The 24,792-nt window shown below is 37.1% G+C and overlaps 1 protein-coding gene across 1 annotated transcript in view; it reads left to right on the forward strand.

Annotated features, from left to right (window-relative positions):
- Positions 1-6,818: 6,818 nt before the first annotated feature.
- LOC101896343 (uncharacterized) overlaps positions 6,819-24,792 on the forward strand; it is a 90,832-nt gene continuing 72,858 nt past the window's right edge. Inside the window, exon 1 of the mRNA XM_059123320.1 lies at positions 6,819-6,936. The gene's annotated coding sequence lies outside the window, so the exon portion shown is untranslated. The remainder of the gene's footprint in view (positions 6,937-24,792) is intronic.

Consider the following 24,792-nt stretch of genomic DNA (forward strand, 5'->3'; position numbering starts at 1 on the left):
ACAGAAAATTGTATGTGCAGATCCACATCTTCGTATAGCACCCATACAACGGTACCTCCCGATATTCGGTATTTTGATGATTTTAGTAACATTATTCACCGGAATTGTTTCAAATTTGGTGTTTGAAGTTCGTAGTGGATACTACAGTCTGTGACAGAAAATTGTCTTTGCAGGTCCAGGTCTTCGTATAGGCCCCATGTACCTCCCTATATTCGGTATTTTGATGAGTTTAGGTACAATACTCACCGAAATTGTTTGAGATGTCGTATTTGAAGTTCGTAATTGATGCTACAGCCTATGACAGAAAATTGTCTATGCTGGTCCAGGTCTTCGCACAGCTCCGATATAACGTACCTCCGTATATACGATATTTTGATGATTTTAGCTACATTATTCACCGTTTATTTCAAGTTCCGAATTTGAATTTGGTAATGACTTATGACAAACATTGCTTATGTAGATCCACGTCGTATAGACACTAATATAGCGGCTATATTCGGTATTTTTAAAATTTTAACAGAATTTTTTAAGGATTTTATTTCCAAATTCGTTCCAAATGGTGGAGGGTATTCAAAGTTCGGCCCGGCCGAAGTTACTGCTTTTTAACTTGTTTTCATAATTCATAAAATTAAAAAAATTCTAAAATTATGGTGTTTGACTTTGTTGCAGTTTTTTATCTCACCCGTATATTTAGAGTTTGATGGCCCCTGAACCCTTTATATCTGCAGATTTTTATGTCTATATTTTAACGACGTTTAGCCGATTTATATGATGATTTGATAAGCACATTTTTTATTTTTGCTTCTTCTGAAGATATTTTCAAAAAGACCAGGGTGACTTCCTTTAGAATATCTTCTCTTAGAAATGCCAGATGGTTTCTTCAATATACTGCCGAAAATTCTAATAAGAGGTCATATTTTTTATTAAGGTCGGACGTCCTTCGACAAGTCCCAATAACCCCCGATTTTCTGTTGTAGAAGTTCCCTCCTTCCCTCTTCGAACCAAATTTATATGTGTTCCCGCTTTCCTGAATTAACCTCAAAACAATGCCACTTTCCAGCCACTTTGTTTACAAATTTATTGGCATTTTCCAGGGCCCTCAAAACAACAACAGCTACAACTTTAACAACAATAATAATCCTCATCTCAGAATAATTCATTGCTCTTCTGGAGTTCCTCTTGACTGATGATTGAATGATACTTGTTTAAACATTCAAAATGTTTGAATATGGCTCTCTTGTATCACACAAACACACACACTCTCCTGCTCGCTCTCACTCTGTCTCTCTCTTTCGGGTATTACTAACGGATATTGTTAACAATTATTAAATGATGCTTATCAAACCGGTGATTGTTTGTTATTAATTATGACGCTGACGAGTTCGCCTGCTCTCTTGCCAGCCGGGTTGAAGGAGGAGGAGGAGGGTTCTCTATGGGCTGTCGAAAAGTGTTTGTGAAACCACTTTCTTAACAGGCACTTTAACGGCTGTAGGGTATGAACAAATAAGCTCCGAATTACGATTCGTTGTTGGTTTTTTGTTTCGTTTATGTCTCCTCCTCCTTCTCAGACAAACAAACAAACGCTGATTTAAGCAGGCACAGCCACACACAAACACACATCACAACATTGCGGCCGTGGCTCCTGTTTCCGTCCGTCACTCTCACACAAGTATGAGTATGAGTGAAGTGACTGAAGTCGTCTTCGAGTGGCTTTGTTTGAAGTAGTAGTTGTATTTTGTTGTAGTGCTCACTCTAACCGTTAGAGAGACAGGCAGTTAGGCAGCCAGGCAGTGTTGTTCGTTCACACACAGCAAACAAACTATGCGCTGTTGTTCTTGTCGTGTTGTGTTGTGTATGAAGTGTTGGTTTTTCTAAGTCAAGCACACTTTTTGGCGTTTAACGGTGTTGTACTTCACTGTTCAATTGCTATGGGAGGGCTCTACACAACTAATATAAGCGAAAATACAAATCTACTAGGATTTCCTTTCCCACCAACACAGCCGCACACACAACCCACTTGCTTGTGGGCCCCATGTGTGAGTGTTTGGTTGCTCATACTTTGTATGATGGTTAACAGCAACAACAACAACAGCAACAACACTACTTAAGAATACTTTTACCTTTTGTGACAAACGCCACTCTTGTTGTAAGCCTACTTAACGGTGATTTAATGAGCATGTGAGCATTGAGTGGCAGAGGAACGAGAGAGAGAGAGAGAAATTAAGTATTTGAGAGTTAAAGAGAAAAAGGAAATGTAACAGATAGTCACAGTGTTGCCATATGATGAGTGCAGGGATTATTTTGAACTTGGGGAAATAAAGTGACCAATATATATGTAGGATCGGATTACATTGTGCTTTCCACTAATTTAGCAAATAAGTAATGAACACAGCAAAACTAGAAATAATTTTAACGAAAATAAAACCTACTAAGAAGCTTTGACAAGCAATTTATTGAACCCAGCCAAAATTAAAGCAATAGATTTACAAAATCTAAATAAGCGCCTAAATATAAGGGGGAGGACACATTTGTTCTTCAATAGAGAATAAGTTAAAGAAACTTGTGTCATGGAAGTAGAATCAGTTGTTAAAACAAATATGGTAATTCTTTTTTGACGCACTCGATCTTTTCATTTTCTTTTGAATCAAATGTGTTTTTTTTACCCTCCACCATAGTATGGGGGTTATATTAAGTTTGTCATTTCGTTTGTAACACCTCGAAATATACATTTTAGACCCCACAAAGTATGTATATATATTCTTGATCAGCATAAAATTCCATGGCGATTCAGCGATGTCCGTCCGTCTGTGAAAAGTCGCTCTAGCTTCCGAACGATATGAAATAGGTTGATACAATTTTACTCAAATGTGTATTATGTCTGCAGGAGTTTTGGTATTTAAAATGGGTCATGTAGGTCCACGATTTGGTATAACCTTCACATATTGGGACCTCCCGATATTCGGTATTTGGATGATTTTAGCCACATTATTCACCAGATTTGTTTCAAATTTGGTATTTGAAGTTCGTAATGGATACTACAGCCTATGTAGTGTAGGTCCACGTTTTGGTATAACCTCCATTTAATGGTACCTCCCGATATTCGATACTTTGTTGATTTTAGCGACATTATTCACCGGAATTATTTCAAATTTGGTATTTGAAGTTCATAATGGATACTACAGCCTAAGACAGATGTACCATATAATGGTACATCCGTTTTTCGGTATTTTAGCGACATTATTCACCGGAATTGTTTCAAAATTTGTATAAATATAAGTTCGCAATGGATGCTACAGGCTGTGACAGAAAATTGTCTATGCAAGTCCAGGTCTTCGTATGGCTCCGATGTAACGGTACCTCTCTATATTCGGCATTTTGATGATTTTAGCTACCTTATTCACCGATTTTTTCAAGTTTCGCATTCGATTTTATGACAAAAGTTTCCTATACAGGTCCACGTCGCCGTATAGACCCTAATACAACTACAGTCGGTACTTTTATTCAAAGATCGGCCCGGCCGAACTTACAGCTTTTTTATTTGTTTCAAATCAAATGTATTTTTCATACCTGAAACATTTACATAGGAAAAGTGGCATATATTTTTGAAAATAATAAATAATCGATTATATTCGGCGTTCTTTGCAAAGCTCCATAAATAAGAAAGACCAATTTTTTATGTTGTCTTAAGCTTAAACATATACAAATACATGATGTGATCTTAGGATAGTGGGATAGTTTTCAGTCTGAATTAAATGTCTCTCCAGCTGTGGATTAGTTGTTGGTCAAAATTAAATGACCCTCCACCTGCACATTAAGCTATGTTTTCATCTCCGCGGGCCATGTGCCAAAGGGACAGGCCTTAATTTATTGGGGTGTTTGTTTTTTATATTTTTCGATTGGAAGAAGGCGGCAGGCTCCGCGAGAAAGGTTCTCAATCTTACCCATATATCATGGACGACAGGACTCGAAGTTATTATTTCTATGTGGTCTAGAAGTTAAAGACTGTAGGTTAAACATGTTCCGGAGATGTCACCCCAACTTGGGCAACTCTCTGTTTCCCTTTACGAAGTTTGGACTTCTTGTGCCTAAACTTTCATACTTGGCCTTATGGTATTTATCTTGACATCCTCAAACAGTTACGATGGGGAGAAGAAAATTGTGACTCGCCTTTGCCGGCATCTTTACCTGGCTTCAATAGCAGGACCTCCAGCCCATTTTCCTGGCTTCGACAACTAAATGTGTGGCTAGCGACAAATTGAAAACTTTTGTTAGATGTTAAGTTCTGAACCTATCGCTTATCCTGCCGTTTGAACATTAGGAATTTCATCCGGGCATAACGTTTTAGGTGACTTAGTTTTTCTAATGACATTTGCAATCTCACCCATCTTAAACTGGTATATCTTCAATGTAACACTCTTCGCTTCACCCTATAACGGCGTGTTCAAACTTCCTTCTTTAAATCGCCGTTAGAGGGTTCGAGAGCGTTCTAACAGTTACTCACCGTTGATTCATGTCTGTTCCACTATACTCCTGTTTCAATTGTACTCCTGTATAAACCGGTTGACCTCTATTGAGATTTCACTAACATTAAGAGCAGTTGGTTTGGAACGACGGAGTTTATTACGCCCGCTGCATCTGCTTAGAAATTTGGTCTTATTTCCGTTATGTGGTCTTATTTCTAATGTTGTCTCGGAAGAACCTCTAAAGCGACGATAAGTGAACCCTCTGTATTCTGGACAGTAAGCTTTTGCATAGTTAAGGACAATGTGGCGTTCAATTTCTTTTTTAATCGGGCGATCTGCTTATTTTTGGCGTTTTTTAGGAGATGTTTTTATCCTAGTTAAATAACGACTTGCCAAGTCACGTTTTTTATATCAGATGAGACTATGGTTAAGTCTCACAACCTTTAACACTCTTCTCTTATTCGGATGGGGCATTCTCATTTACAATGTAGATTGTGGAACATACAATTTGTAGAAATTTCCAAATTAAATATTTTTTGTATTTGAAGCATGAACCACCAATCTTATTACAAAACTTCTTAGAAAAAAATGTTCTACTTCTTCCTTCGTTAAAGAAAATTTTTAAATCCTGGTAGTTTTCAAAGAAATTTGACGGATAATGTATTTTTATGACATATTAGAAGCACAGACGACTCGGCTTCCAAAGTTATTGAGTTCTGTTCTGTTTTCAATTTTTTTAGGATGAGAATATACGCACACATTTATACAATTTTGATAAATTTGCACGGATTGTTATATTTCGGCGTGGACTACGTGTAAGCATAGTCATATCTCACATCCCAGGCACTCAATATTTCAAAATTCTGCCCTAATTTTCCATTTAATTCCCTTTAATAGTAAAGGCTTTCTATAAAGAAATTTCTTCAAATCCTTTACAAAACTACCCACCTGGCATCTCCTTTCGCCATCTACTTAACATAACAGAGAGAGAGAGAGAGCTCTCTATGCTCTGCTCACATTTCTGTGATTTATTGCTTTATTTTTGGCAAAGGAGACAATGAGAGTCAATGTTGGTTTTTGCTATGTAAATAATCAAAACACAGTAGCCCTCACATTGTATTTATTATTTCCTCCTTTGAATCTCTTCTTTTTAGCTCTCTGACTCTCACGAGTTGTGGCTTCGTGTGATGTGGTCGGCCGCTCGCTCGTTCGGTCGTGTGTGTGTGTGATTGTTTGCCTGATTTTTCTCGTGGGCAAATAAATAAATGAATGAATACGGGACGACGAAACTCTGTTGGTTTTTCTGTTGGTTATGGCTAGTTCATGTGTTGACGGTGACGACGACGATGTTGGCTTCGTTACTGCTGCGTCGACAGAGACGCGGCCAGCAAAACTGTGTTGATAATAATGTTAATGATGATGGCAACGACGACGACCATGTTAATGTTTGTTGATGGGTATTTTGTTTTTATTTGTTTTTCTCTTGTACTCGTCGTATGCCGTCGTTGGCGTTGAGGATATTACTGCTCTCATTGTGAGCAATGAATGCATTCCCCAAATTGTTGCGCGGCTCTGGTGGTTGTGTGCATAATGGCTGTTGGTGTTGTTGTTGTTGCTTGTATTTCCTTATGGGTTTTTGTGTATTGTTGGTTTTTCTATTCTTGGTCATCTCATATGGGTTGTTGGTTTTTTTGTGTTTGCCAAGGGGGTGGTGGTGAGGGAATACCGATTTACTACAACGACGACTACGATGTTGTGGACTACTGTGAGTGAGAGGTAAGGCAAGACTCTGCTTACGTTGCCGTCGTCGTTGTTGTTGCTGTGAATGATGATGCTGCTGCCTGCCTCATCAAAAAACAATATCAAATTATTTTGTTGATTTTTGTGTGTGTGATACTTTCGTTTGGTGGCCGCCGCCGTACCGTGCCGTGTCGTGCCTTGTTCAATTTAGTTTAAGATTGTAAGGCGTGCGTGTTGGTTGTTCAAATAAAACGGAATCGTATTTAGTTAAACAAACAGAAAGTAGAAAATCCCAATCCGGTTGAAATACCCAGCAACAACAACTAAAACAAATAATTATAACAGCAAAAGAAGCAACAACAAACAGAAGGAATATTGCAATTTCTTCGACGGGTTAAATGAAAATTCCAATTGAATTTAAATAAAATAAAAAGTGGAAAGCACAGTAAAGGAATATTTTGGAAAAATTATTTGCAATTTTGTGTGTGTTGAAATTTTGAAATTAAAAAAAACAACAACAAATAAAAAATTAAAAAAAAAATAATTAACGAAAAAAGTGAATTTTTTAAAGAAAATTTGTAAAAAAAATACCTATTTAAAAAAAACAAGGCCATTTTTCCCAAAAGCGTGTGTACGTGTGTGTTTCAAAAACGTAAACACATGTTCTCTGACCGCCCGACCATAAGCAAAAAAGCAAGTGTTTTGTGATCACCTATTATTTTTTTCTTTGAGTGTAAGTGTGATGATTATATTTTTTGTTTTTGTTGTTGAATTTTTTTCGGTGATTTTTCTTGGCGAGAACGTTATTTTTAGAATACTTGGTGGATACAATTTGGTCGCCGTGGCCGACACTGCTGGCATTCGCCTTAACAAAATCAAACAAAACAAAACGGGGAGATACAAATCAAGCAAAATTGTTTTTGTTATTGTTGTTCTAATTTGTTTACACAAAAGGAGAATAAGAACTGAAACAAAAAATGCTAAGTGAGATCAAATAAAAATGCAAAAAATAATTTCTAGAATCTAAAAAAAAATAAATATTCAATTAATGCCCTGAAATGGCAGGAATAAATTTATTTTTCACAATTTCAAAATTTAAAAAGATCATGTTTTTTTATTACCACAACTTAAATTGCTATTTTTTCCTATAAATTTTTAACAATTTCTTTATCGAATGAATGAAATCCGTCTTGAAAACCAAAATCAATAACTCAAGTGTCCCTCTTCCCAGCACCCACATGTATGTTGATGAGTGCGTGTGAGTGTGTGTGTACATTTGTTTATTTTATGCTCCTGTTTTTTCGCTTTCGTCTCCATGTCAATAAGTTCATTTGCATGCATCCTTTTGTTTCTATTCTTCTACCAACCCAAACGAAAAAAAAAACAACAACAATATGCCTTCATGACTTTTATAACTTGCCACCGACGACGACGAAGACGACTACTTTGACAAATGCATTTCATCTCAATAACAGTAACAACAACAATTTGCAATTAGGCGCAGAATCCCCTCTCATTTGCTTACTCAGCTGTTTTTTGTTGAGGTGCTCCATTCTGTTATTACCGTTGCTTCGTTTTTTTTTGTTGTTGTTACTGTTGCACATCTCTTTCGATTGCATCATCTCATAAGTCATGCATTTTGTGTGCGTCTGTGTGTTTTTCTTTGGAGACATGATAACGGCTTACTCACATTTCTGATAAGACCAACTCTCTCTCTCAAAAAGATGTTGTGAAGAGAACTGATAAGGGCTATCAAATCAATGTGAATTGTCATCTCAACCATTTTCTGTGTAATAATTACAATGAAATAGTAATAGAGTTGTGCGTGGAAAAACACATAAATTTATGATGGAAAATTCAAATGAAAATAGGAAAATTGTAATGAAAATATAATAAAATGTAGTGTGGCGAAACAATTCAAGACAAAGGAATAAAGAATTGCCTTAAATCAAAGGCCGTAAATTGGAATATTTTGGGCTATGGAAAATTTGAATGTCGCAAGCCAAGGCTGGAGTTCTTTTTCATCGACCACGGCAGTAGTAGGATAAATGCCGTCGGAGGATTGTAAAAAAGGCTTATATGCTAAAAAAGCCTATTCTTCTTCTAAAATGAATGGAGTAGAAAAGGCTACCAAAAAAATCTGCGCTCACTTTTACTTTTTACTAGTTTTGAATTTTTTTTCGATATCGTAAAGGGAAAATCGGGCAAAAAATAGCGACGATGAAATGAAAATTATAATAAAACAAGTTAAAAATTATCAGTCGGTTTTACCGACAGATGTATACCCTCAGTCAATGTTCGATTATTTAAATATATTTTGACTTGTGTTGTGTGATTATTCAAATTGTTGACCCTCTATGGAGTAGGTGTCGAAGTAATGGACCAATATTATCAATTTCGTATCGGACCTAAATTAATATGATATAAATATTACGACCTGGCAGGTCAGGACTATATCGACTACTTCCTTCAGTTTATATGAGATATATTTGATAATTTTTGGAAAGTGTGCCTGAGGAACCAGATATATTAGAACGAAGTATTCCATTTTCATACTTCATCTAATACAGACAAAAAATTGATATGGGCAAAATTACAAGAAAACCGAACATTTAAATTCAATTTTATGCGTAATCCTAAATTCCGATATATTCCATATTTATCTCTGGTTTCTGGACCGCGGATTGCGCTAACTTGTTTCGCAAGTTATGACAGATAATGGTATTGAAAATTGTCATCCTTTGTGGGTGAGGTATCAGGAGGGGTCCGCTGATTTATATGTGAAGATAATATATAGCTGCGGACCCCTTCTGATACCTCACTCACTGACCTTGCGTTAGCAAAAATGTTTGGTCGCTTTCTTTGAGCGTTTTTTTCTTCTTCAAAATCTTGAACCCTATGTGGGGCAGGAACAAGAAGAAATGGTCCGATCTCTATCATCTTTATAACAGATCTTGTGTTAATGGAAATATTGAGATGTGGCAAATTTGTATGGTATCGGATATTAATTTCGCGTTTTATGAACCTCATGAAGTATCATCCTTTTTGGGGGAGATACCAGAAGGAGTGGACCGATGCATCTGATCTTCACAGCAGATCTTGTGTTAGTAGAAATGATGTGATGTGTGAAGTATGAAGAGAACAGGATTCTTATTTCGGATTTTATTATCGTTTTGGTTATTTAAAACATTGACCCTTTGTGGGGAAGGTACCAGTAGGAATGGTCCGATCTCTACCATTTTTATAACAGGTATTGTCTTGATGGAAATATTGGATTGTGCCAAGTCTGAATTTAATCGGATGTTAATTTCGCGTTATATGACCTTCATGGATATTCAAAATGTTTACCCTTTGTGGGGGAGATACCAGAAGGAGTAGACCGATGCATCTGATCTTCACAGCAGATCTTCTGTTAGTAGAAATAATGGGATGTTTGAAATATGAAGAGAACCGGATACTTTTTTACAGTTTTATCATCGTTTTGATTACTCAAAATTTTGAAACTTCGTGGGGGAGGTTCCAGAAGGTGTGGACGATGTTACCCATCTCCGAACTCAACCTAAGTTTGATAATAATATTACGATGTCTCACGTTTGGACCACATCGGGCACTCCCTTCAAGAGTTATTGTGCGCACCAGCCGCTAGATCTAAAACCGTTATTTCGATGAGGCACGTTTTGGCCGTATCAAATTATATAAACCCTCTCTAGCTGAGGGTATAAAAAATGGCCGAACATCTATAGTTCCGTTTGGTGATCCATGCAACTTTTCGGACAGAAAACTCTCCATATGTAATGGTCCAAAGTTTGTGAATTTTTTTTCCGACGGCACATTTTAATTTTCTTTCCGAAAAATGGTGAGAGGTACTTAGATGAGAAAATATAATCAAGAAATGTGTTGCTTAACTGGATAAGGATCAGTTTTCCTGGGTCAATTAAGTATTTCTACAAACAAAACGTCAACTTCTTTTTTCACAAATCTTTGGAAAAATCATTTAATTTTTGGTTTCTTAAAAAAAAAATGAAATAAAATAACATATTTTTTCCTTTGTTCGTTTTTGGTCAAAGTTTTCATTGCAAGAAAAAAATTGTTTTAAAAAATTCACCCTTTTTAAATCTTTGATTTTGTTTTTTTTTTTTTTTTTTTTTGAAAATAGTTAGGGTGATACCATTTCCAGCACTTCGGCCGGATCACGAATATATGCTTCAATATTGTCTTCTTATGCATAGCCACACAGAAACTAGTCTAAATGCGTTAAATTGCACGATTTAGGCGACCAATTGACCGGTCCCGAAAGTGATGTAAAATGTTCACCACCGAACTCGCCTCTTAATAACTCCAGACAGTGAACGCAAAATACGAAGCGCGCGTGAGCTGTTTAAACCAGTGCTGCCAAAAAGCTAAAATATAACCTTTAAGCTGCAGATATATACAGGGTGAGATAAAAAAAACTGCAGCAAAGTCAAATGCCATAATTTTCAAATTGGTCACCTTTGGCACGAATTATGGTCTTCAAACGGCCAATGAAACTGTCAAACGCTGCCCGAATGTTGCTCTGCGCCGTATTTTGACCCATTCCCGGCGAAGCGCTTGTTTGAGGTGATCGACACTTTGGTATTTTTTATTGCCAACCTTGCTTTCTAAAATACTCCAGACACGGGTAGTCCAACGGATTGGTATCCGGAGATTTTGGTGGCCATTGTGCGCTGTAAATGAAGCGATGAACCTCATTTTGTAACCTTTCTTGGGTGGCGCGTGCTGAGTGCGATGGTTGGTGCTGAGTCCTGTTGGAATGTCCAAGGTCCGCGGCCAAAATGTTTGCGTGGCCAAGGCTTTTATACACCCTTCAGAATATTTTCGCGATAATATTCTGCATTTATTATGATGCCACGGTTGATTAATACGAGCGGAGAGCGACCATCGGCTGTTATGGCGGCCCATACCATCACCATGGCCGGCGCTTGAGTTCTGGTGGCCAACCGAAGTTGCACATTTGGCAGCTGACCTCTTTGGCAAGTAAACACCATCATTTGGATTATTTACAAACTGCTGGACAACGAATGTTTTCTCATCGCAGAGGAGAAACCCAAATTCGGCAGTTCACCACTTTCGTTCGGCCAAGCGATGCAACTTTTTAGCTCTTTTGAGTCTATTTTCTTTCTGTTGCGGTGTAAGTTCTTGCACCTTTTGGAATTTCAATGGCTTTACCCCGAGCTCATTTTTTAATATTTGTCGGACGAGTTGTTTAGAAATGACAGCAGTCTGAAGTTAGTTGCAGTTTTTTCATCTCACCCTGCATAAGTAATCGAACATTGGCTGAGAGTATACATCTGTCTGCAAAACCGATTGATACTTTTTAAATTGTTCAATTTGCAATTCTTCTTACATTTCCTGTAGGTTATTTACACCTCCGCTTTGTAGCGGACATATGTATACTTTCTTGATCTGTTGATTAATCAAAAGACGATTTAGCTGTCCCTAATTTTGTCGAACTGTGTTGTTTCATTCAGACATAATCTCTTGCTCTATGTCTCTCTCTCACTCTCTCTCTCGTCCCACACATTAATTAATAATTGATATTTTCCATCCCCGGCTACCTAGAAATGAGGGAAAAGTTCATCGGCCAAAAAAGCAAACCTCATGTGTGTGGTGGGTTTTTACGCTCTTGCCAAAAAATTAATGCCGCACACATGTTTGGGAATCTCAAGTATTGAAGTTATTGAATCCTGGAAGCCTGCAGGGCAATAAAAAGGATATGTAATACTTCTTTTTTTGTTAGGGACAAGTACTTGAAATATCCTTTGAGTTTCACATGTGCCTCCCTGCCTACTTATAAGAATATTTCTCTTTTTATTATTGTTGTTTTTGTAGTCATTCTCATGAAGGATCACTTATTTGCCCAGACCCCGCAGATAGTCATCAGGTTCGTCGGCAACGTCCTCGTCATCATTATCATTTAACAAACTCAAGCGTTGTGTCTTCGCTTCGCTCAAACGAGCCAACCTTAACACATGTTGAAGGGATGTGCTGACGTGGTAATTTCCATCATGCCCGGTTGTGTTGTGGTTGTTGTTGTTGTTCTTATTCGTTTCGTTTTGGGAGCAGTGCGCAAATTGGGTTGCTGAATGCGCTCATTGCCGCCTTTTGTTGGATCTCCACCATGATATCGTTGTTGTTGCTGCTGCTGATGTTGTTGTTGTTGCTTAGGAAAACATATACTTATTTTCTTAACTAATGTGTTTGAAGAGGAGGTACACCAAGAAATAACCAGATGAGGTAACGATGCGCACGAGAGAGGGAAAGGGTGTGGAGAGAGGTGGAGAGCAACGTTTTCTAAAGAGTCCCAACAAAAAACTTGAAGCAGAGCGCTTTTGGGGTTTCTTTCACATCCCAATTTTCTGCTTGATGGCCCAGACCCAGGCCTGAGATCAGCAAGGCAGTTAGTCAGCCGACGAGCCAGCCATCCACTCTGTTTCGGATGCTTACGGAGCAAAGAGATGTTAAGTATGGGTCATATATTTAAGAGATCGTTTGCTTGCTGCCGCGCCGGCTGCTACTAACACCAAACAAGAAAAATCAACGCTTGCCTTTAATCATATTTGCCGAGCCAACCAGGTAACAACAACAACAACTCCAGCAAATATGAAATAAAAAAATCATTGTTGTTTCCCGTTTCGATATTTGCCCATCTACCTACCCAGCTATCCAAAGCTCATGAGGATGATGAGGATGGGAGGGATTTGTCTTAAGGGGCCGGTCTCGCGAACCTCACGATAAATGCATTCGCCAGAAAATGATGCTAATGAAAAGCGTTTATGGACTTTTTCCCCTGTTGTTGTTGTTGCTGCCCGTTTCTTGGATTTCTCTGCTGGGCTTTTTTCATGTTTGCCGTGTTTAAATTGGATGGGATGCTGGTGGGACTTTGGGCCAAGAGGATGGAGAGCTCGTTCGAGATCTGTTGCCTTGCTGCCTTAGCTGGCTCTGGTTATTTTAAAAGGTTTCATTAAGTTTTCGCACACATCATTATCATCATAAATAATGGAGTTTCGCGCTTCTGCGCAATCTCCACGTCGTCGTCGGCGGTGATGATGAAACAAACAAACAACAACATGGTTATTTGTAATCACATGAGGTGCTGCTGCCATTCGAGGTTGTTGTTGCTGCTGTTGTTGCCTTCCTCGATGTGCCAGAATGTCTGGCCGGTCAAGTCTGGTCTGGTCTGGTCTGGTGGTTGCACATTTTGGAATCACCTCGCCGCCTGGCTTGTTTGTGGTGCTGCATTAACTGGCCGGGCTATTTTTTGAGGTGGTATCTTTAACCGCCTTAAATCATCTTTTTGTGTATGAGGATCGGGCTGGCTGGTTGTTTATATCCAACACTAAACAAGCAGTTGTTAGTGTTGTTGTTGTTGTTGCTGTTTTCTTTTGATTACATTTGTAACACCTTGAAGAATATTTCAAATTAAATTCAAGTCTTGAGTTTTTGGTTTTCGTTTTTTGTTTTTTTTTTTCTGTTTGCCCCGCCAAGTAAATACTTGGCCAGAACAACAAGGTCTGCTTAACCACCAGACACAGAGGCCATAATAAAAATTTGAGATGGTCATATAAAAATCCACAATTTGAGCTTTTTTACAAATTATTTCTAAATATATGCACACACGTAAAGAGAGCCAGTTTTTTTGTAGGGATGGCATGGGAAGTGTGGTGTATGAGTGTGTGTGTGCGCGGGGAAATGACTGCCAATTACCCGGTAATGACTTTGGGCATGCACATTTACACGCGCAGCGTGCATTTAAATTGCAGCAACAAGAACAAAGGAAAAAGAGAAAATAAAAGCACACATCAAATGTCAATTATTTACATTTTTTTTTTTTTTTGGTTGAAAAAAAGGAAACAATATTTTCTCAATAATTCGGATGGAGAAGAATATCATTGCATTTTATTTGAAAAACAGATATTTGTGGATGTGCTCTGTTTCAGAATCTTCAAGAATGTGTAAAAGTTTTACTAAGGTAACCGATTTTTATGATATCGGAAAGTAGTAGATTCTTGCAGGTTATGGCACAGAGAGAAAGAATATTATTTTATAAAAGAATTATAGAAGCTTAATAATTAAATTAATTAGGATTAAGTACAGGGTTGTCCATATTCGACGGATCCATCTGGCAATGCCATAACTTTTGACAGAGATGTCACATCGCTTAATGACATACCGCGTTTGAAGCGTCAGTCCAAGCAGATTTTTACCATGAACCAATACACGCCACGCGAGCGCTCTGAAATTTACATTCCAAAAACGCCGTTCTCAGCAGTTGGGCATGGCTCGGTCCACTTTACAACGGATTATTCGCATTGATTTGCATTTGTTCCCGTACAAAATTCAATTGACGCAAAGAATGTTGCCTGCGGACAAGCCTCGTCGATTGGAATGGGCCCAAAGAGTCATGGGTCCGTCGAATATGGGCAACCCTGTATCATGTACAAATATAAAGGCAATACAAAAAATTAAAAAAAAAATCGGTTTTGTCAACAGCCAATATTCGACTATGTAAATATCCAGAATGAGATGAAAAAAACTGCAACAAACTTCAGATTGTTGTCATTTCTAAGCCACTCGTCCGACAGCTATTAAAATTATTCCAGTGACAGCTCATTATATTGTTTACAAGTGTCTAAAAGCATTTTAGTGAGAATTTTCCAGAAAAAAAGTTATTCGTGATAGGAGAATTCAAGCGTGATGTGTGACTTGACTTTATATTTGGCTGGAAACCCGCATTTGGCTATCGTTAGAGCACTCCAGCATTTAAATGTGAATAAATCTTTTGTGTCTGTCGTACCATCACTCGTTACCGTGATACTGGTAGCGTAGCCCGACATCAAGGAAGTGGACGGAAGAAAACAGCAACATCAGCAGAAATGATTCGAAAAGTAAAGAAGCGATTTGATCAAAACCCACGTTGCAGTGGCCAAAAAATGGCTCGTGAGCTGAACATATCACAATATTCCATTCGGCAAATATGGAAAAATGAGTTCGGGGTAAAGCCATTGAAATTCCAAAAAGTGCAAGAACTTACACCGCATAAATATCTTTATCAATTCTACATAAATTGTTATTATTTCAAAGTCCTCCGCCCTATTAAGGTATGGAAAGTCAGAGAGAAGGCACTCAGCTTGGGCGCCATTAGATTGGTGTGTATGTTCCGATAATACGAGTCCTTACAAATCTGTGCTCTCAGCTTGGGCGCCATCATATGGGTGCTGTACGTTCAGCTGCATTTTGATCTGATTAAATAATATCAGGACTGGCAAATCCTAATGAGGAATTAGCTTGGGGGCCATTATATGTCTGAATTTCTTTCTGATTAATTACTACCAGGCCTGACATATCCTTAAAACGAATCTGTACTCTGAGCTTGGGCGCCACCATATAAGTGAATTCCATTAAATTTTGTTCTGGTTAAATAATACGTAGCCTGATAGATCTTCAAAGCCAATCTGGGCTCTCCGTTTTGTCAGTTGGCCGGTGGTTGATTAAATTCGTTTTAATTTATACCAGGTCGGATTTTTTAACGCAAAATTCTCACCAGTAATTTGTGGCAAGACAGTCATCTTCTTTCCACTTCATATTGGCTTGGCCGCAATTTTTTATACCGAATCTTCATCAATTTTTATAATACCTGGCAGATCCGTACAGATTCCTTTATCCGTGCTCTCAGCTTGGGCGCCATTATTTTGAATGTTGTTATTATTAAATAATGTTTATAACGAATTTGCGCTTTCAGCTTGGGCGCCATTAGATTGGTGATCTTTAAAGTACATGATACGAGGAATACGATTAAATAATACAAGGAATGGCGGATCCTAAAAAGGAATCAGCACTCTCAGCTTGGGCGCCATCGGATTAAATATTGCAAAGTCAGACGAATCTGGGCCCTCAGTTGTATTAGTCCTACACCAGACAAAATTCTCATCTACAATCTATGACAAGGCTGCCATCTCCATTCTGATTCATATTTTATATTCCGAACCTTCATCATTTCTATATTAATTTTTATAATGCCTGACAGACATATATGTGCTTTCAACTTCGGAGCCATTATGTTGAATATTGTTATGATTAAAAAAATCCTTATAACGAATTTTCCGTTTTCTTAGTCGGATGTAGTTGGGTGAAGCTTGTTCGAATTTATACCAGGTCGAATTTTTAAAGAATAATCCTCATTTGTAATTTTTGACAATCGTCTTTCCTTTCCCTTGCATATAACCTTCATAAATTCTATATCAATCCTTGTGATGTCAACGTCCTCCGAAAGCAATCCTTGCAACTTCTGAGAAACGAACTGATCCTAACGATGGCATATAAAGTTGCAAATTCTCATTCCCGTAAAGTAGAGATTCTTTTAGAGAAAATATGATCTAACTATGATGAAATCAATAGCTATCGAAGCTCAACGGAAGATTTTCATAGGCTTCGAACTAAACCATAATATCTCGTTTATTCGATGACGACAAACATTCTTTGCTACCCCTCTCTAAAAGAAAAAAACAAAAAAACCACCGAAGCAAAACGATATGTGAATTGTTGTAATTATGCGGGCTATGAGCTCTTAAGCAAAGCGGACACATAAAATGCACTCCCTGCCAAGGGTAGGGCACGACGCAATTTGTCTAGAAAAGTAAACAAACGGAACAACAGAAATTTGCTATAAAATGCTTCAGTTGCATTTACGACAATTTTTAATAAAATACTTCAAATCAAGTTCAATGTCTGCTGACTGGACGGTTCGTAATTCTGGCGTAACGCACACACATGCATGAAGGGAAAAGTGGAATAGTGCGGTAATCTTTTTTGGGGACAAAAATAAGGTCGTTTTTCTCGGTCTTCGTTTTTTAATTGAAATGCCAGAGACAATTCGTCAGAAGCGATAGGTCTTCACATTCTTCTGACGGATATTGTCTCTGAGAGCTGAAAGAGTCTGAGGATTGTTCATATAAACCCGCGACTTCAAAATGTCCCACAACAGGAAGTATGGAGCGGTCAAATCAGGCGATCATGCTGGCCACTGCAATTTGCCGCAACGGGACATTAGGCATCCGTGAAATGCATCCTCCGGCATATCGATTGTGGCGCGTGTATGTATGTAACGTTGCACCGTCCTGTTGGAACCACCACATCCCAACTCATCAAGTTGCTACAAAAAGAAGTCATTAATCAGTGCTTTGTAGCGCTCACCATTCACAGTAACCGTTTGGCCCGCGACGTCTTCGAAGATAGAAGCTTCGATGACTCCTCCAGCGAAAACAGCATACATATAGTGGCTTTGAGCGGGTTTAATCTCTCTATGTGGGTTACAGGCGGATTTTCAGTGCCCCAGAAGCGTACGGTTTGCTTATTTACGACGTACCCGCTAAGAGCCTCATTCCTCATGATTATTTTTGATGAAAAATCATCTTCTTCTTGGTGGTGATTAAGGGTGGCTTGAGCATATGTTGGACGAGATCGGCGGTCCACAGCTAAAAGCTGATCTGGACTTTATACGGAAACATTTTCAAATCTTATACCAAAATTTGCTGTAATGATGACCGTCGACTTATACCCATTTGCGTGGCCCATCGTCAGGTTGATGTCGACAGCGCTTCCATGACATCCTCGGCTATAGCAGCAATATTCTCTGCCGAATGGATACTCCGGGGTGTGCCACGTTTGGCAGCAACTTTTGTTGTGCCAGTCTCTTCGAGGCGAGGATCGGCTAAACGTCGCAGTGTTTCACCATTTGGCGTTGGAGGTCAGGTAATCTACGACGAAATTCACTTTGCGCCGAAGTCAAATAAATAGTCACCAAGTCGCGACGGCGCTTCCATGACATCCTTGGCTATAGCAACAATATTCTCTGTCGAAAGGATACTCCGGGGTCTGCCACGTCTGGCAGTAACTTCTGTTGTGCCAGTCTCTTTTAAAGGAAAACGGCTAAACGTCGCAGTGTTTCACAAGTTTGCGTTGGAAGTCAGGGAATCTGCGACGAAATTCACGTGGGGCCAAAATCAAATAAATAGTCACCAATATTCTGCGTTCTGGAGCAGCGTAGCCGTCGACTGATACCCATTTGCGTGGCACATCGTCTGGTCGTGGCACATCGTCCTCGGCTATAGCAGAAATATTCTCTGCCGAACGGATACTCCGGGGTCTGCCACGCCTGGCAGTAACTTTTGTTGTGCCAGTCTCTTCGAGGCGAGGATCGGCTAAACGTCGGAGTGCTTCACCAGTTGGCATTCAGGCAGGAATCAGGGAATCTGCAACGAAATTAACGTTGTGCCAAAGTCAAAAAAATAGTCACCAAGTCACGACGGCGCTTCCATGACATCCTCGGCTATAGCAGCAATATTCTCTGCCGAAAGGATACTCCAGAGTCTGCCACGCCTGGCAGCAACTTTTCTTGTGCCAGTCTCTTCGAGGCGAGGATCGGCTAAACGTCGTAGTGTTTTACCAGTTGGCGTTGGAGGTCAGGGAATCTGCGACGAAATTCACGTTAGGCCAAAGTCAAATAAATAGTCACCAATATTCCGCGTTCTGGAACAGCGTAGCCTAACATTGTTTATTAACGTGCATTTCGCATGGGTTTATTACAGACCTGTCAAAGCAGAACTGACATTAGGGGTAATCGTAAATTTTTTTTGCATTTTCTGATAGGAGGATTATTTTTGCGCCGCCTTGTATGTTCGGATGTAATCTTGTCTAACATTCAAGTCCATGCGCATCTACCCTTAAGTTAAATATCCAGTCCGTAGGAACATGGCATGATTTATTGATAATTAATTTGCCACTTAGGTGTCGCTCTTCTCTTCCTCATTTTCCCTTCGAAATACACTCGCACACATTTAAATTCCCTTCCGGCATTTATTTGACCGGCAGACAATTGCTGTTAGCCCCCCTCTGTCACATTATCATATTATCCTTTCATTTTCTGCTATTATCCACTTTGTTTTTTTGGCGTGACACTATTGCGAGCCGTGTGCGTACATTAACCCCCCTCTCTTTACTGTTCGTATGCTAAATGGCTGGTCAACTCGCTGACGTAGTGACTGACTAAATGACAGGCATTAATACATTCAAAGGAAACAGTTGGTGATAATTCCAGAAAAACGAGAAGGGTTGGTCTTTTTGTCGCTTCTTTTCAAATGTGACTTTTGGCAATGTCGTGTGGCTTTTTTTTTTTTTTTTTCTTCAAAAAAAACATTTTTTTGGGTTAGTTGTCCTCATGGGCATTAGGGGGATAATTAATGGAAACTATGGTCATTTGAGGTTTAACTATGTCACCTGGGACAGTGATCGTAAGATACGGTCTGGGGTCTTAGTTTAATGCCTCTGTTTTTCTTTACGTTATTGGAAGTTCCTGAGTTAAAACCTTAGAAGCATTACAGCAACTTACAGAAACACTGATTTTGAAATTTGGTCCTTCGAGTTGACAAATTTTCAATGATGAATAGGAAATTGAACTTCTTAACACTACTCAGGATCTAATGAAGTGTTATACCACAATATGAAGTTGAACCGAACATTTTTAAGCGAAAATATTAGATTTTAGGACTGTTTTGATTTTAAAGGTTTAAAATGGTCCTTCGACAACATTGACAAGGCATTTATTAATGGCCAGACAGAACAAATCATTCCCTTCATTCGTTAAGTTAACCTCTTTTAAATTACAGAGAGTGTAGAGCTACGTGTGCTTACTTGAATTTCTCCAAGATTCATTTCAACATTCTTTTCAAATTATAGAAATACTGAGCATGATTGGTTTTGAAATTTGGTCCTTCGATTTGATAAACTTTCTTAAAAAACAGGAAATTTAACTTCCCAAAACTACTGAAGATCCAATGAAGTGTTATACCAGAATATACATTAAATTATACCAGAATCTTTCAAGCGAAAATATTTGATTATAGGACTGTTTTAATTCCTAGGGCTTAAATTGGTCCTTCGACAACATTGGCAAGGCATTTATTAATGGCCAGACAGAACAAATCATTCCCTTCATTCGTTAAGTCAACCTCTTTTAAATTACTGAAAGTGTAGAGCTACATGTGCTTATTTGAATTCCTCGAAGATTCGTTTCAACATTCTTTTCAAATTATAGAAATACTGAGCATGATTGGTTTTGAAATTTGGTCCTTCGATTTGATAAACTTTCTTAAAAAACAGGAAATTTAACTTCCCAAAACTACTTAGGACCCAGTGAAGTATTATACCACAATATAAATTAGAAACGAACATATTTTAAGCGAAAATATTTGATTTAACAACAAACATTCCTTTCATTTGTTTTGCTATGATATAAATTGTAAAAGAAAATATTTTAAGTGAAAATATTAGGTTATAGGATTCGTTTAATTTTGAAGGCATAAAAAGCTCCTTCGACTACGTTGGCAGGCATTTTCTAATCGATAAACAAAGAAATTATTCCCTACAATCGTTAAGGGAACTTTTTTCGTACCATGTGCTATTTATTTCATCACAGAACTAAGAAGGTAATCTCATAATTGTCAAAATGTTTATTCATAAGTCCACGTCAGAGATGGGAACCTTTTACTTATGCTTTGCATGTCAAGGTAAATTACGGAAAATGTAGAGCATAATTCTACCATGATTCATTTTAATATTATCTTCAAATAATAGAAAAGACGAGCATGAGTGGCTTTGCATTTTGGTCCTTCGACTCAATAATTTTCTTAATAAACTGGTATTCTGATATTCCAAAACGACTAAAGATTTAATATAAATGTACATTTAATATAAATTTACATAAAAAAATAATAAAAATAACGCCAATATTCCAGGCAAAAAGTTTAACTTTCGGAAATGTTTTGGACTTGAAGTGGTCCTTGGACTATTGTCGCGAAGGTTATTTTGACATATAGAGATCAATTCTGGACAACCTTCCCATTTGGCTATCTTTTTGCACAAATTTTTTTATTGTTTAAGTCTTAGAAAAGCTCAATATGAGAGGTTTGGTCCTTCGACTTAACAATTTTCCCAATATAAGAAGGAACCTCAGGCTCCTCGTTTCATTCTGCTACCTTTTCCACATTCTCTATTTTCATATAACCTGTGTAAGTCATAGAAATGCTGTGAATGATTAGATTTGAAATTTTGGTCCTTCGACTTGATAATATCCCCTTATTCAGAGGAACACTCTGGTCACCACTCTTCTTCCGGCTACCTATCTACCTTTTTCTGCATTATCTTTTTTCTATTTTTACATAAGAAATGCTAAGTATGATGATTTTCGGTCCTTCAACTTGACAGTTTCCCCCTTACCAACAGATGATTTGAAATCCTCAAAAGGCTGAAGATGCATTAAGCCTTTCACAATAATGTAATCCTGAAAAGAGCAAACAATTTTAAAATATTTTTGGGTGAGACACAAATGAATGATTTTAATTACCATTGATTTTAATTTTTTCTATATTTTAGGAGGTTAATTGGTCCTTCGATTTAAAAATTGTCTACTTTGCGGCATTATTATTTTCGATTACACTATAAGCGAATAGAATAATAGACAAAAATTAACATTTCTTAGGTTAGACTTCCTATTATATTATCTTCTATCACATCAAATATTCCGTCCAAGTCATAGGAAATGAGCGTGATTGATTTTGAAATTTGGTCCTTCGACTTGATATTTTTTCTTAAACGGTCTTTCGATTACACACCAAATGGAATTATTAATGAATTATAGGCAATTTGTATAATTTCGTAGGTTGCGCTTCTAGTTTTTTCTTTATGTTCTACCACATTTAATATTTTGTCCATGTCATAGAAAGTGAGCATGATTGGTTTTGAAATTTGGTCCTTCGATGTAACAAATTTTCTTGTTTTGCCATATTAATAGTCAAAATCTGTTTCTTTAATGAAGGAGATCATGTTGACTTACATGTATAGTATTATATTAGTCTTCACCTGCCTTAAAATCACTTTTACTATTTTTGGTCCTTTGAGCAGAGTTTTTTATTATCTACGAATTTTTCTAAAAATATGAAGAACACGAAAGAATGCAAATTGAATAATAATGCTCATTATTATTCCGAAATTGCCCAAATATGTATATTGAATACACATTTTTGGCAAAGTAGCGAAATTCTTTCCCACGTCACACATTGAGGCATTAAATGATGACTGAACAATTGCAAATGTGTATAAACAATGTATGTAATTCTCATACACTTTGGTGATTCACAAAACTATAAATATTTCTAAAAATATATAAAAGTATTTTTTTTTTTTTGTTTTTAGGTTGTACCCAAAATAATATTTATTATAAACTTATGACGTGCAGTTTTCCTCACTCTTCGTAGAAGAAAGAAAAGAGAATTGTCTTAGGGAAGAGATTTTTATTATTTTGCCGGGGCCATGTCACCGCATCAGTCATGTTTATTATTATTTTTATTGTGTTCTTATTATATTCGTGTTATTGTGCATAACACCCAAAAGGTAGATACATTGCCAGTTCTTCTCCCTGCCGCCTTTCTTTTAGTTCTTGTACAGGAAACCCCCCATCGTTTCAAATATGAATGACATTTTTATTGTAATATAACATGATGTTTTTTTTTCTTTCATTCTTTCTTCTTGTTACAATTGCGGTTGGGTAAAATCACTTGTAATGTGGCTTTGTGGTGGTTTAATGCGAAACGAAAAATGCCAGATACGAGGTTGAATTTGGGAGTTGCGCAAAGTAAATTATGTTGCAGAATCCTAACTGTGCAAAGGTAGCATAATCATTAATCTTTTACTTGAAGGCTGGTATGAATGGTTGGATGAGATATTAATTGTTTCATAAAAATTTATAATAGAATTTTATTTTTTAGTCAAAAAGCTTGTAAATCACTCACTCAGAATAAAAAAGTCAAGCAGAACAGAAGTGTGTTCAAATTTGAACCATCGGCAAAGGAACTATACTTAGGAACTAGTTCCTTTTGAGAAAAAGGAACGAGAAAGATCGATACGTGAACTAAAGTGTCCAGGAATTAATAGCCATATTACCTTTCCACTTTCACAGTGAAATAATTTAAACTGAGCGTGATTGGTTTTGATTTTTGGTCCTTCGATCACCAGAGTATTATTAGAATACAATTCTCTTTATGATTTCTGAATCTCATCCAGATATTACAAAATTTAGATGTAAAAGAAATTACGGGGTATTATAATTTTTTCCATTGCCTTTGTTAAACAATTGGATAAGAATTGTTTTGAATTTTGGTCCTTCGAGCAAAATATATTTCGCAGGAAAGATTTCTTGGTTATTTCCAAACTACTTTATAAAAAACCGAACAAAATGGAGATCTTTTGTCTCCCCGACAAATAGAAGAAGTAATAACATTGATATTAAATTTTGACAGTAAAATGTTTAATCTGCGCATGAATGGTTTCGATTTTTGGTCCTTCGATCATATGTTTATTTTGAGAATTAAATTTTCTTTATAATTTCTAAAGTCCTCCATAATTTATTACGAAATATGTTGGAAGGGGCAGTACAAGGGATAATAATTTTATATTTTTCAATGTCTCTGTTAAGCACTTTCAAAATAGCCATAGATTTGAATTTTGTTCCTTCGATTGCCAATATTTTTCCGTAGCTTAGATTTCTTGGTCAGCTCCTTAAAAAGAATGAAAATTTACAGAAAAAACAAATGAAAATTTACAGAAAATTAATTGTAATTTTCTCCTGGACACGAGGAACTTTGATTTTTTGTGTTTACAGTAAAGTGTGCATAAATGGTTTCGATTTTTGGTCCTTCGATCATAGTTTTATTTTTAGAATTAAATTTTCTTTATAATTTCTAAAGCTCCTCCAAAATTTATTAGAAAATATGTTGGAAGGGACAGTACAAGGGATAATAATTTTATATTTTTCAATGTCTCTATTAAGCACTTTAAAAATAGCCATGGATTTAAATTTTGGTCCTTCGATTGCCAATATTTTTCCGTAGCTTAGATTTCTTGGTTAGCTCCTTAAAAAGAGACTAAACATATAGAAATTTACAGAAAGTTAATTGTAATTTTCTCCTGGACACGAGGAACTTTGGTTTTTCGTGTGTACAGTAAAGTGTGCATGATTGTTTTTGATTTTTGGTCCTTCGATCATTTGTTTATTTCTAAAATTCGATTTTCTTCATAATATCTGAAGCTACTCCATAATTTTTTACAAAATTAGCTGGATGGGAAAGTAAGAGGGATAATCATTTTATTTTCTCAATGCATTTGTTAGACAATTTCGCATTGGGCATAAATGGTTTTAAATTTTGGTCCTTCGATTGCCAATCTTTTTCCGATCCTTAGTTTTTTTCGTTATTTTTAAAAAAAAAAAACCAAAGAAAATGGAAATTTCTTGTATCCCCGACAAATGGAAGTAGTACCAGTTATGCTTTTAAACTTTCACAGTAAAATACCTTAAAATGGGCATGAATAGTTTTGATTTTTGGTCCTTCGATTGCCTATCTTTTTCCGTAGTTTGGATTTCTTGGTTATTTTCGAAACTCCTTTATAGAAAACTAAACTACATTAAAATTTGTTGACTCTTAGGCAAATGGAATTAGTA

This window comes from Musca domestica, unplaced genomic scaffold (assembly GCF_030504385.1).
Source record: "Musca domestica strain aabys unplaced genomic scaffold, Musca_domestica.polishedcontigs.V.1.1 24, whole genome shotgun sequence".
Lineage (NCBI taxonomy): Eukaryota > Metazoa > Arthropoda > Insecta > Diptera > Muscidae > Musca > Musca domestica.